A 16,273-nucleotide genomic window follows, 5' to 3' on the forward strand; every position below is an offset into this window, starting at 1 on the left:
GTTATTTAATATTCCTCTTGGATTTGAAATAATAATATTGTCAACTAAATAAAAGGCAAGCACTCATTTGTATGTAAAGCAGTTGGTTATATCAGGCTTATTTATGTCTGCTCTGCCTTCCAGCTACAAAGATTTATGACTGAGCACCCAAGGGACCTTTATATATCTATCCAAATTCATGCATTTTTTCCATTAACCTGTGTACTGGTGGCTTGTACAACATGGCGTGAAACAATGACATACATTTTTTTTGTTTCTGTTCAGGCATCAAAAGGAGGGAAGAGGTTCCCTCTCACAATAAAAAAAATTTCAACCACATCTGAGCTTGTTTGTCGAGATTTTTTTATTTAAGTACAAATCTCTCCCTCATTCTTTTCTCCATCTCCAAATTTGATTCTCCCCACTCCACACATACGTCTTTCATCCTCCCCGAGAGGCTGGGCTCTTGTTCCACTCCCACCATCTCCCTAGTTACAGGGCTCTGAGCAGAAGCGGCTGCAATAAATTACTTGGTCTATTTTTTTAATTAAATATATTTTTAAAAGTGAACATCTGAAAGACAAAAGTTTATCACCAGCGAGTGAAAGAGCCTCGGGGAAAAGCTGGGAGCTTTGAAACACAACACTGCTGATGTTAGGGCTGATAGTAATAATAATAGTAATAGTAATAATAATAAAGATCAACAGAGAGTCCTGTGGCACCTTTAAGACTAACAGATGTATTGGAGCATAAGCTTTCGTGGGTGAATACCCACTTCATCAGACGCATGTTTTCTCTTCAAACTACTTGAAGACATTAACTAATCAAGCCTCAGAGCCCCCCTGTGAGCCAGTAAGGATCATTATCCTCCTTTTCCAGATGGGAAACTGAGGCACGGGATGGGTAGCATTTCACACACTCTTTGCAGCAGTGTAAATGATGATACAAGGTGCAGGGCAAGAGTGAATTGGACCTAAAAAGATCAAGAGTGAAATTTTCAAAAATTCTTCAGTGATGTAGGTGCACAAGTGCTATGGAAAGTCAATTGGACGTACGGGTAACCGTTTCTGAAATGCCTAAGGGATTTAGGAGCCTACTTCCACTTAGAACACAAGCCTGCGTTCTGCATTTCTCAGCATACGCATCTCATTGATTCGGAGATGTACACTCATATCATTAGTGGTTGCCTTAGCCACCCATAAACCTCTAATTTAGATGTGTTGGTCCCAAAAACTTTCATGAGATGCCATCACCCCTAAAACTAGACGGAGGGCTAGGATGGATGAAAACAACCTGCGGCACACGAGGCTGACAATGTTTTCAATCTGTGAAAATAAGCATTGCACCCTCCTACAAGACAACCTGCCCACCTCCAGAAGAAAACACCTACATCTGCAGGTCATGCAGACTTGCCAAGGCTGACATCCTTTTGTGGTGGCTATTCAGGTATTCATGTCCAGTGCTGCTGCTCCAGCGACAATCTCCAATGAACAGTGGCATAGCAAGGCTGACAGCTATGTCCTCACAGACAGGCAGCAACTCTGGGCTAGAGAGACAGACATGCTGACAAACTGCAAAAGTCCTAACTTACACCCACCTGTTTGCAACCCGGAATGCAGATCCTGGACCAGGCTTAATGGAACGCTGACTGGAAGGGCCAGAGCGGCTGCCACAATGCAGAAATTTGGCTTAGATCGATCTTCCCAGTGGGACTGCAGAGCAGTGATGCAGACAGTCAAACATGTGGTGGAGAGCACACAATTAGAAGACTGGGAGGTGGACTGCAACACATTGCCACCCTCCATGGTGCAGCAGTCAGACGGGTGAACAATCTAGACATTGACTTGGGATGCATATGAGAAGAAGGAGCCTAATTCCCACTGAAAGTCAAGGGGACTTAGGCACCTTTGAAAATTTTACCCTGTACGCCTTAGTCACTTGGAAGGGGAGTTTTTGAAACCCCCACCCTTAAGTGACTTGCTCAGGTCTACAGAGGAAAGCAGTATCACAGCCAGGAACAGAAGTCAGGAATTCCTGGAGCCTTGTCCTGTGTGCAATCCAATAGGCTGATCCTGTGGCAGCTAAGTCACAAGTTAGGGCAGCCCCCTTGGTTTCTTTAACCTGAGCTGGCTCCTGACAGCCCCATTGCAGGGGAAGCACAAATCAGACTAAGTTCCAGTTCAGGGATGAATTTGGACCTATGCCTGCCACAAGGGATAGGGATCAGGAGGCAGGGAGAGGAGCTGCTCACAGGAGAGCACTGGCTTATAAAGCCATCCAAACTATGCAAAAGTTGGGCCACTTGGGATTCCTCTTGTCGGCCATGGTATGAAAGAGTCTGAGAGGAAGGATGTTCCAATGGTCAGGGCACTAGCCAGACATGTAGAAGACCTGGGTTTAATTCCCTGCTCTGTGTGACCATGGGCAAGTCACTTAGCCACTCTGTGCCTCAGTTTCCCCCTCTGTACAATGGAGATAGTGGCTCTGCCCTGCCTCCCAGGCGTGTTGTGAGAATAAACGCATTAAAGATTGTGAGGGGCTCAGATAACATGGTGATGAGAGTCAGGGAAACACCTACAATAATAGCCCTTGTCTACGGATCATACAAGAAATTCAGGAGGCTCTGCATATGGAATAGCATCTCACAGTTCAGCTTTCTTTGTTTAGATTGTTTTGTGCTTTAAAGGGAAAAAACAGCCTTCCCCTCCCCCCCGGCTGTAAATTGTAAAACAGTGATTTATTTATCTCACTGTAGAACCTAGGGCCACATTGACATTACACAAACTCACAGCAATAGGCAGTATATGCCCCAACAAGCTTTTAATCTAAACCGGCAAGGCAAACAAAGGGTAGGAGGGGAAAGAGATGAAACCAACAAGCTCACACATCAGGCTAATGGCAGAGGTGGGAAGAGAACCAGACTCTCCAGAGTCGCCACTCAGTACCTAGCCCATCTTCCATGCCTGCTGACAGGGCTGCACTACCTTTATTTGTATGGGTCCTGCTGCCCACCATGCTTCCCTCCCATCAGCATCCAGGGCTCATTAAGCCATAGTGCCTCCAAGCCCTGTCATTTTAGTGGCGCGCCTCTTCCTCACCCCCCCCCACCCCACTGCCTCTGCAGAGACACAATTGACCCCCTAAAGTAAGCAGTAAAACAAATGTGGATGTTGTGTGGAGAATCTGAAGCATAAATCTTTGGGATTTTACATTATATTTTATTCTCTTGCATCCTTATATTTTTTTATGTTTAATAACACATGCTGAGGCAGAGTAATCAATCTTGAGTGAAAGGACCAGCCTGTCCTGGAGCAAAATTTGCTACATAACACTTACACTTCTCTCTGATTCTCCCTTTCTCTAACCAATTAAACAAGAGTCTATTGCAGTTTTCCCACCAGAAATTATGCCTTGGGGTCCAGTTGTCAGCCAGGCCTTTATGGGTGCAGTTTGGTATCTGAAAATAATTCCACCCACAATTTTGTACCCACGGTGGAATAATAGTGCAAATAGTACTTAGAGTTGTACTTACTGGAATGTGGGTGCAAACAGAGGTAGACATCTAGGGCCAGATTTCCAACTGCTCAGAGTTGGGAGATTTTCAAAGATACAAATAGGACCCTACTTCCCGTAGGTAAATCAATAGGAATTAGGCACCTGACTGCCATGTGTGTCTTTGAAAAATCGTCCTCAGCACCTATAAGTGGGGCTAGAGTTTCAATAGAGCCCAGCATCCAATGTGCTGAGCGCTCTCAAAAAAAAAACTGCCCCTCCCCCATTAATAATGGGAGAAATAATTTGCAGATGGAAAACTGCCCCCGCCCAAAGGCTAGTTCTGAAAGTCAGACCCCAGCGGAGGCATGGTTATGAATCCGGACCCAGAAGATGTTAACCATTACTCTTCTGCTCTTTTGTATCCCAGCGTAAGCCAAAATGGCCTAAAAGTTGCAGACAGATCAAAGTCCCCTCCCCCTCTTCCCTGGCTAGAAATGGCCTTTTCCAATCACCCAGGTTTAATAGTGCCCAGCGGCTGTGTAACACCTTTTGTGTGATGCTCTCAAAACACTTAGTGAACATTCATAACACTCCTAAAAAAGTACTTTTATTCCCCTTTTACCTACAGCACAGGAAGGGGAAGTGACTTCTCCAAGGTCACACTGCAAGTCAGTGGCAAATAAGGAACAGAATAATCCTTCCTGCAAGTCCTTTGCTTTAGCCACTAGCCCATATTCCTCTCCATCTGGTATTATGATGGTCTCCCTGTCTGACCAACCAGAATCCTATCCTCTGACCAGCCAGCCAATTGAGAATAAGTATAACAAGGGGACGGCCTGGGAGGGGAGCTGTATTCTGCATACACCATCGCAGTGGTATGGCATAAGGACCCTGCTTTGCTTATCTTGGGAAAGAACTAATGAGAATCCAGTTCCCCCAGAAGGCTCGGCAACCCATTTAGTAAAGAAAATTAAGCACTAGATCTTCCCTTGATAGACTCCCTTGCTCAGCGGCCCAGCATAACTCTTTATTTTCCCTCCATCATGGAATATGATATTTTGTTCACTTTAACACTTAGAGACTAAATTAGGCCTCCAGGGGACACTTCATTCTTAAATTTAATTTAAATATTCATTAGATGGCAAACTTCCACCTATACCCATGCTTCTCAGTGGGGCGTGGGATAGATTGGTGGAACGACAGCCAGACATAAGCTATTAATGCCTTGCTATTGGGTTCCAGAACAGCATGGGGTCTCCACTTCCCCCGCTCACTCAGCGCGCGGTAATAGTCAGACTTGCCGGCTCATCTGAAGTGCAAGAGAAGAAAGTAAAACTGAACAAGATAGAGAACAAAAAGCCTGACCTTCCGGATGCTATGGCCAACCGTCCCCCAATGCTGGGGCCACTTGCTATAAATCCCCTGCCTCCAGCCCCCACTCTGCAGTCCAGGTGGATCGTGCACTTTCCCCTTATCTCCACGGAAACCAGGACCCTGGGTGACGCTGTTACTTGCAGCATGTCCATCCTATAAATTGAATTGGAGGCTTTTGTTTGACTGACTCAACCCCAGCCATGTTGGGCTTGGGAGCTTCCTGAAATGCCTGACAAAATGGCACCTAGACACCAAGGTGGCCTTCATCATTTGGCACAGGAGCCCCCACACAGCCAGTGACTGCTGCTGGGCTCAAATGGGAACCTTGACAGCCTGTGGACAGCAGCTCTAGTGAGTGCAAAACACACCTCCACAGGAGTAGTTTCCTTGCCTATCTGAACAAAGCTCCGTTTTTTCTGGGAATCCCTCCTAGCCTGACATTACACTGAGTGAATAGGGCACTGGACTGGGATTCAGAAATCTTGGCTTGTACATTTATCCCTAGCTCTGCCACTGACCTTGTGTGGGACCTTGAGCAAGTTACTTCATCTCTACTTCCCCTCCCACTCTTTGTTTGTCTATATAACCTGTAAGCTCTTCAGGGCAGGGACCGTCTCTCACCATGAGTTTGTACTGCACCTAGCACAATGGGGCACTAATCTATCTTGTTTGCAATCTCTAGGCTCGATTGGAATTTTTCAGTTCATTGGCCATTAGAAAAAGTCAGGAAAAAATATCGTTTCAGGCCAGACCGAAAATGAAAATTTCCAAAATTTTTGGTGAACCAAAAAAATTAAAAAATGCATCTCAAATCAAACTAAACATTTCATTCTGACAAATTCAAACCATTTTTTTTTTATTTTGATCATTTTTAAACATTTTTTTTTATTATTATTTTAAAATGCAGTTAAAATAAGCTTTGAAACAAAGAGGCATTTCAACCCAAAATATCAAAACATTTCATTTAGAAAATGTTGACACAAAACGTTTTGATTTTTTCCGAACTTTTTTTTGGGGGGGGCGGGTGTTTCAAACAAACAATTTGGCAAAATCAGCACAAATTTGCAAAACGTTTTGGTGTCACAGAATCTGCATTTTTCCTCCCCCCCCCCCCCCCCACAAAGTTTTGCCTGAAAAATTTCACCTAGCTCTAATGAGAGCCCTGCACTTCCACTGGATGTAACGGCAGCCTAGCAGGATTGGGCCTGTAGTTAGAGGTCACTCTTTGTGTTTGTGTTTAATTTTGCTTGGAAACTTTCCCTCTCATCAGGTAAGTGCCATTCTCAGATACCTGTCTAGGAGGCGCCAGCAGGTCAGCAAGCTGTAGAGGCATCACTACCCACATGTAGAGGAGCTGTGTTCCAGCCCCTCCCTCCCCAAAAAGCCAGCCTAGGAGGTAGAGCTACCAGATAGATGAGTAGCTATGAACGCACCCTACCCAAGAGAACTGACAGAAGTTCCACATGTGGCAGAAGAATGGCAATTTGTTTCCAAAACAGAGAACAAGTCAAGTTCCCTGCTTCCTCAGCTGCTCTTCATGTTCAGCTCAACATCTCCAAAGTTTGACAAGAAATGCATGGCTCGTCTTAATGCAGCTTTCTCGGTACTCTGAAAACAGTGATTTTCATAACTAAATGGATGGGAGAGTTACAGAACACGATGTCAGCTCACTAAGTGCCTCATCTCAGAGTTACACACACAATTATTCTCTCTGCAAAAATCAAATGCAATCCATCAATTACTGTCTTTTTACCTACCTGCTTTTCTATTATTTGGTACTTTTAAAATATTGTATGTATTAACTGCATGGAATTTACAGCACACCTATTGATTTTCCATTCATCTTGCTTTAGTTGAGCCTGAAAAATCAAGCCACTTATTTCTGCCTCAAGTCAAGCATAGGCAGTTGTTAACAGTACAATCAGATACTGTATCAGTTGTCAGTGGACACTAAAGCAGTCTTCAAAGGCCTGAGCTGCTTATAGCAACCAGAAGCAAAAGAAGAGCCTCTGATGTTATATGAATGTCTCTATGGAAAACAGACTGGAAGGGCAAATTCGGGGCCACATTTTCAAATGCGGGCATTTAAATAAGATGCCACTTGTACAAATAAACCAGTAATTGCGCCTAAAAAATGCATTCGAGTGCATAAAATGGGTATAATGCAAACCGGCAGTTGATCATAAGGGCCTGATTCTTGTTTACACCAAGGCAGCGTAAAGGGGCCAAAGGCTACATCTACACTTGGAACTGGCAGTGTGATTCCCAGCTTGGGCAGACATGCTCGTGCGAGCGCTCATGCTAAAAACAGAATGTAGCTGCTGCAACAGGGGCAGCAGCAGCAGCAGCGGCATAGGCTAGCCGACTCGAGCACAAAGCCATGGGGTCTGGGTGGGTTTGAACTCGGGGTAGCTAGCCTATGCTGCTGCTCACCACTGCCTGTGCTATCGCAGGTACATTCTACTTTTACTGCCCTAGCTCAATGAGCGCTAGCGCAGGTTTTCTCAAGCTGGGAATCACACCCCCAGCACGTAGTGTAGATGTAGCCTTAATGTAAACGAGTCGGGCTCACCAGAGTAGTGTATATAAAGGGATGCAGTGCGATTGAGGGGCTAGAGCACTGAAAGGAGTCAAGAGACTTGGGGTGTCGACCCAGCTCCGACCCTGTTTTCTTGTGTGACCTCAGGGGAGTCACTTAGCCTCTCTGTATAACAATTTCCATATCTGTAACATGGGGATAAAAGGATACCTTTGCAAAGCCCTTTGAGATAGCCAGATAACAAGCGCTATACAAGTATTATTATTATTAAATTTGTAATTTGCATGGCATCCGCATATTTTTCAGGTGAGACAAATGCTATTTAAAAAAAAAAAAACCTTAACCATTAATAATTGGGGGGGAAGGCATGTTTGGAGCCTTTCACCTTGGAAGATCTGGGTCATATCTGTGGTTTTGGTTGCAATGTATGTTAATTCATGGTTTCATCGTGGTAGGTTAGGGAAGGTTTATCCACATTCCAGAACCACCATGCAATTTAGCAGGCCTGCTGAACTATTAAAGGCAGGGGAGGTGAGGCGAGGCAGGTTATGGCACAGTTACATCAGCAGAGCTGCGTGTGGCAACCAGGAGATGAACCGCAGGAAAGCTGCAGAGCGGGACTGAGGTGTACTTGCAGTTGTGTGTCCTAGAAGCTTTGTGGGGAGCTCAGGGTTGAAGTAGCAGAGAGAGCTGCTGGTCAGGACTAAAATGCATCTGCAGAGCTTCCAAGCAGCAGAGGCGCTGCAAATTGGGAGTGAGGTGCGTTGGCAGTGCTGAGGTGGTGGGGGCAGGACTGGAAAGGCACGCAGGAGGCTGCAGTGAGATGAGCAAGCAAAGCTACGTGTGCGAGTCTAGGAATGCGATAATGTAACGCCAACAGACCCCAGTTGTCGGCGGGTGGGATTGAACCTGGGACATCTGGAGCTTAGTGCATGAGCCTCTACCGCAGGGATCAGCAACCTTTGGCCCGCGGCCCGCCAGGGAAATCTGCTGGCGGGCCGGGCCGGTTTGTTTACCTGCCGTGTCCGCAGGTTCGGCCGTTTGCAGCTCCCACTGGCCGCAGTTCGCTGTTCCAGGCCAATGGGGGCAGCGGGAAGGGCAGCCAGCACATCCCTTGGCCCGTGCCACTTCCCGCAGCCCCCATTGGCCTGGAGCGGCGAACCGCAGCCAGTGGGAGCGGCAATCGGCCAAACCTGTGGACGCGGCAGGTAAACAAACCGGCCCGGCCCACCAGCGGCTTTCCCTGGCGGGCCCCAGGCCAAAGGTTGCCGATCCCTGCGCTACCGCATGAGCTAAAAGCCAACTGGTGCTTAGCTAAGGCTGTAGAGCAGACTCATTAATCTCTCTCTTTAAGTGGTCTCCGTGCCACTAGATGGGACAGAACACCACACCCAAGGAGGTGTGTGGGTTACAATAGCAGGGAATGCTCTGGGCTAGGACTATGGCGCATCAGCAGGGCTCTGGGTAAGTGTCAGAGATTAGAGCTGAAGAAACAACTTGTTGCCCTCTCAACAGTGTCTTAATTTTATTCCCTAGTGCTTAGATCTGCTCCAGACAGCAGTGCAAAGTGACTCTGGTGCTCCCCACATCAGGGCAGGCTCCCTCCAACACCAAAGAGAAAACACAGCAGGGCAGGGTGCAGAGGGGGGTCCCTTTGGTTCCCCCTCGATGGTGCCTTTGACATTACATGGAGCCTGAATGAGCCTCTGTGCCTAGCCACAGATGCCAATAATTACAGCTCACACCGAAAAGTCTGACAGCAGCAGGTACAATGATTATCCTTCCATGCAGGGAGCTGCGAGCAGAGCTCTGTAATGGCACGGCTGGATATTAAATGCTCCTTTGTGCAGCCCTATTATTTTACACAGTCGTAATGATGAACGGGGGCTGGGTTTGTGGGGGGAGGGAGGAAGGTTGTGCCTTTTTTCCCCTGAGTACTCAAGATTAATTTAGAGGATATTAATTACATTTGCATATGCCTGAAAGACAGTAGAAGAATGAACAGCTATCCGGATGGAGCCCTGACAGCAGCAGGGCTGTGCCAGAGAACGGTGTTAAGTCACTGAGCAGCATTTTTACTTCCTTGCGGAGGGCTGGGCGTTAAGCAATGGGGACAGCTCTGTTAAATGGCACAAATCAAGCTACTAGGCCCTGGATCTGAAAATCTGGAGGGGGACAGACCTTAGGCTCTGTTGCAGCTCTCTGAGCCACAGCTCTGGTAGGGATCTGAATGTACCAGACCCCCGGCAGAAGGCATGGGCAGAGCAAACACTTCCAGAGGCACTGAGAGGGAGTGTGCTGAAGAGATGCACTTAGGCCTCCTCTTTGCAGATGCACCATGTGCTTCCCCCTCATGACACTGCAGTCCACCAGCTGGGGTGGGCAGACAGCTCTGGAGATTAAGGGGAACATTTGCAAAAGCACCGGATGGTTTAGGAGCCTACGGCCCATTGCCTCTGCTTTTGGGGAGCCTCGTGCCACTAGCAAACCCTCTGTGAACACTGAGATTGCAGCTGGTCCTTGCACAAGAGGAGTCTTCCTTTTGTCCTGTGTCAAGGGGCTTGAACTGATGCACCACTGCTATCTCCGGAGTCCTGGAGCCCGGCTCCCTCCAGCAGGAATTGGGCCCTACAGAAAGTTGGTGACGTTTTGTCACTGGAGTTGTCCAAAATGAAGCTGGATGACACTTAGAGACCAGCACCGCCGCCGGCAAGGGAACCAGCTAGAGGATTTAATAGCCTTTCTCCATTTCTAATAGCTGGGAATCTCTCTGAGCTCAACATATCATACTGTTACCTGGTGCAAATGGACCAGCCTCAGGGGGGAGCCACCCGGGCAACCGCCCAAGGCGCCGTGGTCAGGGGGTGCCATGCAGCAGCACAGAGGTGTGTGCTGCCGACTGGCAGGGAAGCACCACAAACTCACAGAGGAGACGTGGGGGGGGACACAGATTTCTCCCTGCTTCCTCCCAGAGGAGGAATGGGAGAGGCGAGCAGTGATGCACAGATACTTTCCCTCCCCCCGACGTTCCTCTGTGCCTCCCTAGGGGACAGGGGATGGGGGGGGAGCAACACCAAGCACTCTCTGCATCCAGGTCACTTTCCCCACCTGGGCTGTGCTGTGAGGTAAGCATCAGGAGCTGCTGCTCCCCTGCCCTCCCCAGGTGGGGAAAGTAGCCTGGAGGCAGGGAGCCCTGATGTTGCTCCTCGCTCCCCCCACTCACAGCCCCCTAGGGGTGTGCGGAGGAGCAGCGTTCGAGGGAGGGAGCGAGCAGCAGTGCCAGCCGCTCCATGCATCCAGGTCAGTTTCCCCAAGTGGGCACAGAAGGGGAGTGCAGGGCTTAGGGGAGAAGGAGGCGCAGTGCAGGGGTCAGGGGCACAGGGGGCACAGTGCAGCACAAAGTAAGGGTGGCAATACACCATATACCATGTCACCCTTACTTCTCCGCTGCTGCTGGCGGCGGCACTGCCTTCAGAGCGAGGCGCCCAGCCAACAGCCGCCACGCTCCAGCCGCCCAGCCAGTGCTTAATTTGTTCCGGGGCTTGCTAGGGCTGAGCCTGGCACCTCTTTCAATAGAAATTAATCACTGGGGGGAGGTAGCGGGCCCTGAGGGGGATGGGGAGTCTATGGGGACAGGCACCATGCCCATTGGGGCCAGAGGTGCCAAAATGTAAGTTCGCCCTGGGCACCATTTTCCCTAAGGCCAGCCCTGCAGGATCTGGCCCACTGAGCCCATCACTTACTCTTTGGGGGGTGGAAAGCAATGTATTCTTTTCAGCTGTTTGCTTAAAAGATTGGCCTCCAGCCCAATAGCCCCCTTGCTGAACGGTGTCTGAAATGAGACTTCCGCCGTTTGTCTATACCAAAATATATTTCTTGATACTTCTCTCCTTGTATTTGGCTCTGTTGGGTATTTTATGCTGTCTGCAGAAAACTGAGATGAAGCTTGGCATATATTCCAGCAATAACATGTCAAAAAAAGAGAGATATCAAGTCTAGTTCCATTCCAGAGAGCATTCTTTTTACATGCAGGTTAAATTATAACTTATCTGACAGCTATAATAAGGAACATAGCACTTCTGTATACTAGCAGATTTGCTGTTCTTCCTTAACTGTTGAATTACAGCTGGCATGCAGTACTATTCCTAGCCTTGCTCTGAGTGCATTGCAAGAGTAAGGGCTGGATAGGTAAGGTGTGCGATTCTGCATGCAAAATGGGCACACCTAACTATTGCACATTATTAGTGCCTGCACATGCATGATGAGTTATTGCTGGCACAAATGAGAGACTAGTATTAAAGTTTGCTGAAAGCAAACTCCCTTATGCAAATAGCCCTTTCTCCTGACCAACAGTAATCTCTTACTAGTCCAGTCCCGGGCCACTTTGGAGCACAACCTGCCACACCCTGTGGTGATCTTTCATTTGCATACGTAGGTACCTAGGATGAGAAACCAAGACGGGAATTTTCACTTGCAAGCTAAGCCAGGATTTGAATGCTGGGGCCAGTTCCATTGTTATTTAGGTGAGCAAACGGGCAAGGAAAAAGGAATTCACAGGGAAGAGAGAAGAAATCTCTGTGGAATATTTGAAAAGGAAGCCCAGGCCCTTACCTATTCTCTGTGAAAACCTCCCGCTCATTTACTTCTTCCATAAGTCACAGCTGGCCCTCTTGGGTTGTGCACTGTGATGTACTAGACTGAACTCCTGCAGTATCAATTATTTTGTTTTACTATAGCACATACTAACACAGGGGTGGGCAAACTACGGCTGGCCCACGAGCCGCACCACGTGGCTCGGCCCCGCTCTGGTGCTGTGGCCGGGGTGCTGGGTCAGGGGTCGGACCATGCAGCTCGGCCCCGCTCCGGCCGGGGCGCTGGGTCGGGGGCTGGACCATGCAGCTTGGCCCCGCTCTGGCCGGGGCACAGGGTCAGGGCCGCACCACGTGGCTCGGCCCTGCTCCAGCGTTCCAGCCGGGGTGCAGGGTTGAGGACCGCACCACGCGGCTCCCAGAAGCGGCAGCATGGCCCCGCTCCAGCTCCTACGAGCTCCAATGGCCCCCTCCGGTGCTCCAATGTGAGCTGCAGGGGCAGTGCCTGCAGACGGAGCAACGTGCAGAGCTGCCTGGTCGCGCCTCCGCATAGGAGCCGGAGAAGGGACATGCTGCTGCTTCCGGGAGCCGCTTGAGGTACGCGCCGCTCGGAGCCTGCACCCCTGAGCCTCTCCCCATGTCCCAACCCCCTGCCCCAGCCCTGATCCCCCTCCCACTCTCCAAACCCCTCGGTCCCATCCCAGAGCACCCTCCTGCACCCCAAACTCCTCATCCCCAGCCTCATCCCAGAGCCCGCACTCCAACTCAAATTTTGTGAGCATTCATGGCCCGCCATACAATTTCTATTCCCCGATGTGGGCCTCGGGCCAAAAAGTTTGCCCACCCCTGTACTAACATATAAACCCAGATTCAGCCAGCAGTACTCATGCGCAACACCCATGGAAGTGCATGGGCCAAACTCAATAGGGATGTAAACATTGGTGTAATTGACCTGGTGGGTGTACATTTGCTAGGTGCAAATGGCAAAGAAGCACAACTTGCCCTGATGTGGAGGGTCTGGCTTTCCATTGCCCTCCACATCACATCATCAGTTACACCAGTGCAACGTGGGTGCAAAGCCACCATTCTAATCAGGTAGCGGTTTATGCCAGTTTGCACTGGGGGAAGTGTCTGCACAAGATAGAGTGCTATGAAGAATTAAACCTGGTGATTTTAGTGGTTTTGCAAAATGAGTAATGTACACCGCAACAGGGCGGGTGCTGAAGGCAAAGCTAAAAATAGGAGGGAGAAAGTTAGAGTAGTCACATTCCCCTACTTCCTGCAGCGTAAATGCCAACCCACTTCCAAAACTCCCACGGGCCAAATTCAGCCCTAGCGTAATCAAGCACAACTTCCACTATCTCTAATTATCGTTGTGCCCTCTGACGCTAGGGCTGAATACCATTCAGTGTAAGTTGCACTGGTTTGGCACCCTGCATGCCAGTTACATGGCTCTGCCAGTTACACCTGGGACCAAATCCTACTGTCTGTGCTCAAGCAAGATTGAAATCAGTGGTTGAATTTACTTCCCTCGGACGTGACCATTTCAATCACTGCTGATGGCAATGCAAGAGGAGGCTGCTTCTACCACAGGGGCAATGATCTTTATGAAGACATCACAACGGAACATGTTATTTATAAAAGGGAGCCTACAACAGTTTAAACAAACCCTCCGTGTAAATGGAGTGCTCATAACTGTGCTAGATTGGCAGCTCTGGACACTAAGGGGGGAAAGTACAAAAGTATCTAAGGGACACTTAGGTGCTTTTGAAAATTTGACATGGAAGTCCTTGTCCTCAGAGCAGGTACAGCGTAGGCCACAGTAACACAAAGTTTCCATGCACTTCTCTATAAATGGGCTTCAGTTCTGACTGGGTGGGAAAACTGAGCCAAGATTAGCAAATTAATATCAGATGAGCCTCCATCCGACGCTCCAGACAGCCAGTAGCTACCAACCAGGGCTGGATTTGAACTGGGCCCTAGAGGCGAAAGTCAGTGGCCAACCATATCCCCCTGATCATTCCAGTTCTGGAGTCAATGGGAATTGAGGGTGCTCAGCACCTCCTAAAATTGTGTCCCAAGTACTTTATTATAGGAGTTTCCTATATACTAAGGCGAGTAACCTTCTGGATAAGCATTGCAATACTTAGGCACAACTGAATGAGATATAGGCAAAATCCTCAATTCAATTCCCCCTGGCAGATTACAGTCCTATCCTGCAAGCTAGTTGAACCTGCTTCTCGGCGGTGTAATTACAAGTGCTCATTGCTCTAAGCTGCGTGGTAACCACCATAGCTCTCAGGTTTCACACATGCACTCCCCCCCTCCAAAAATTAGCTGTCAGAGAATGCTGTATTTACAACAATATGCAACACCCCATGGTGTTTTCCCATAGGGGGAAAAAAGGTGAAAACCTGCAGTTTATATAATCTTACAGACAAATGTACCAGAATCTCTTCCCCTTTGCAACAAAGCAGGAAACATTCTGTAAGGAAATCAAAATAAACTCCTCTCTGCAGGGAGCAGAGGGCAGACCAGAGTTTTCCATGCAGAGAATTAGGTATATCTAGGGTTACCATATTCAAACATTTAAAAAAGAGGACACTCCACGGGGCCCCGGCCCCGCCCCCGGCCCTGCCCCAACTCCGCCCCTTCCCCGCCCCCGGCCCCGCCCCTTCTCTGCCCCCATTCCAACCCCTTCCCCAAAGTCCCTGCCCCAACTCTGCCCCCTCCTCTGAGCACCCCACATTTCCCCCTCCTCCCTCCTGCTCTGATCTTGGTTGGGGGTTGCTAAGTGCTTCCCTGCTCCCCACTCGCCCCGCAGCCCCTATGCCCTTGCCTGCCCTGCTCCTCCTCACCCTGCAGCCTCTGCACCCCCCCGCCCCTGCAGCCTCTGCTCCCCCCCGCCTGCCCTGCCCCCTCTGCACCCCCCCCGCAGCCTCTGCTCCCCCCGCCTGCCTGCCCCTGCAGCCTCTGCACACACACCCCCCGCCCCCTCTGCACACACACCCCCTGCAGCCTCTGCTCTCCCCGCCTGCCCTGCAGCCTCTACACACACACCCCCGCCTGCCCCCCTCACCCGGCAGACGGAGAACTGTGAGCTCCACGTGGAGTCCAACACTGCCGGCTGCTCTGTGGGGGAGGAGGGAGCGGGGGAAGGGGAGGGATTCTGGCTGCTAGAGGCCCTAGTGGCTGCGAGCGGCTTTCAATCAGGCCAGGCGTCCAATCAGCCGCGCCGCACTCCACAGGAAGGGAAATCCCGGACATTTCTACTTAATTAGAAATGCCCCCCGGACGGCCATTTAAGGCTGAAAAACCCGGACATGTCCGGGGAAACCCGGACGGATGGTAACCCTCGGTATATCTGCGCTCTTCGTGTTCCCTTGCTGCCAGTTTATCTACTTAGTTCTTACTAAAGCTGCTCCAGCATTCTCCAACATTCATCTACATTTTTAATTTTGATCTCACAAAAAAAAAAAAAAACCACCCAAACAAACAGATGAAGGAAAACATTTTCACACACGTTTTCACCTATTTTTTCAACCAGAAAGAAAAAATCCCAGGAAAATTTTTGACTAAATGTTTATGATTGTTTTTCCTGCATTTTTTCAACCTGCTCTAGCACTTATCTCATCAAAATGGGGCACAATGAATAAATAAGAGCCAGATTGCAATACTCTTACCCACACTGAACAATACCGTATCTTGACTTCTGTGATGCTGCTTGGGGTGAAAGGTATTACTCACCATGACTAAGAATCACAATCTGGCCCTGCTTGAGAAGTGGATTGATTCTCCTGGAGATGTGTCCAAGCTGTGATGTTTGGATCTGAACTTCTTCGATGGCTGGGGGTTGCTCAAAGCCAGGAGTTTATTTCAGAAATTCTCTCTAGCCCCTACAGGACTTCAATGTCGGTATTTCCATTACCCAGCCTACCCTCTCTCTCCACCTCAACGCCAGCAGTAGCACGACACCAATTTCTCTGGCTTCCCTGGCAGAAGATGAACCCCAGGCAGTGTTGTTTTCTGGAGTGAAATCGCTTGCAGGGGGTGTCCAAGGACCTGGTAGGACCTTTGGAAAGTTTAACAGTGCAAAATGTAGCAAATCTGCATCTGAAGAGGATGTAGCTTTCACCATTGTGCGTCAAGCATGAGAGCTTTCAGTGCTCCAAAAAGGGACCTTGGGACACCCATGGAGGTGACAGAAGATGACAAGCATAGTCTGTATTGCTATAGATGATCCAGTGTTTTAAGAAAGACAAGGTGTGAAGATGACTGGGTTGTGTTCCCAAATATG

The sequence above is a fragment of the Terrapene carolina genome, unplaced genomic scaffold (assembly GCF_002925995.2).
Source record: "Terrapene carolina triunguis isolate 2854851 unplaced genomic scaffold, T_m_triunguis-2.0 Scaffold233, whole genome shotgun sequence".
In the NCBI taxonomy this organism is placed as follows: domain Eukaryota; kingdom Metazoa; phylum Chordata; order Testudines; family Emydidae; genus Terrapene; species Terrapene triunguis.